This window comes from Galeopterus variegatus, unplaced genomic scaffold (genome assembly GCF_000696425.1).
Source record: "Galeopterus variegatus unplaced genomic scaffold, G_variegatus-3.0.2 Scaffold16461, whole genome shotgun sequence".
Taxonomy (NCBI): Eukaryota; Metazoa; Chordata; class Mammalia; order Dermoptera; family Cynocephalidae; genus Galeopterus; species Galeopterus variegatus.
In genome coordinates, this window is record NW_007742572.1 from 21,027 (window position 1) to 21,320 (window position 294).

At 34.7% G+C, this 294-nt stretch overlaps 1 long non-coding RNA gene across 3 annotated transcripts in view; it reads right to left on the reverse strand.

Annotated features, from left to right (window-relative positions):
- LOC103582489 overlaps positions 1-257 on the reverse strand; it is a 3,857-nt gene extending 3,600 nt beyond the window's left edge. For 2 of the 3 annotated variants that reach the window (XR_549759.1, XR_549758.1), the window contains exon 1: positions 43-257. This is a non-coding gene — a long non-coding RNA (uncharacterized LOC103582489). The remainder of the gene's footprint in view (positions 1-42) is intronic. The other variant, XR_549760.1, reaches the window with a different exon arrangement.
- Positions 258-294: the final 37 nt, after the last annotated feature.

A 294-nucleotide genomic window follows, 5' to 3' on the forward strand; every position in this document is an offset into this window, starting at 1 on the left:
AGTTGATTATTAAGAATGCTGGAAATGAAGTGAAGTCTGTACCTTAATTGAGGCTAGAGGATGTTCTGGACCAAGTAAATGCCAATGAAAGAAGCCAGATTCTTCATCAGGGATAATGTGATTTCCTAGAATATAAACATGGATTACATAAAAGGAATCATCATAACTGACACAGGGAAACTTTTAAAATCATCTATAGTAGATCACCTGTGCTTGTTGATACACCACATAAAACTTCCAAACAGAAACTGAGAATATTTCATCTTTTAACATAAAGCAACATACAGCAGGCAG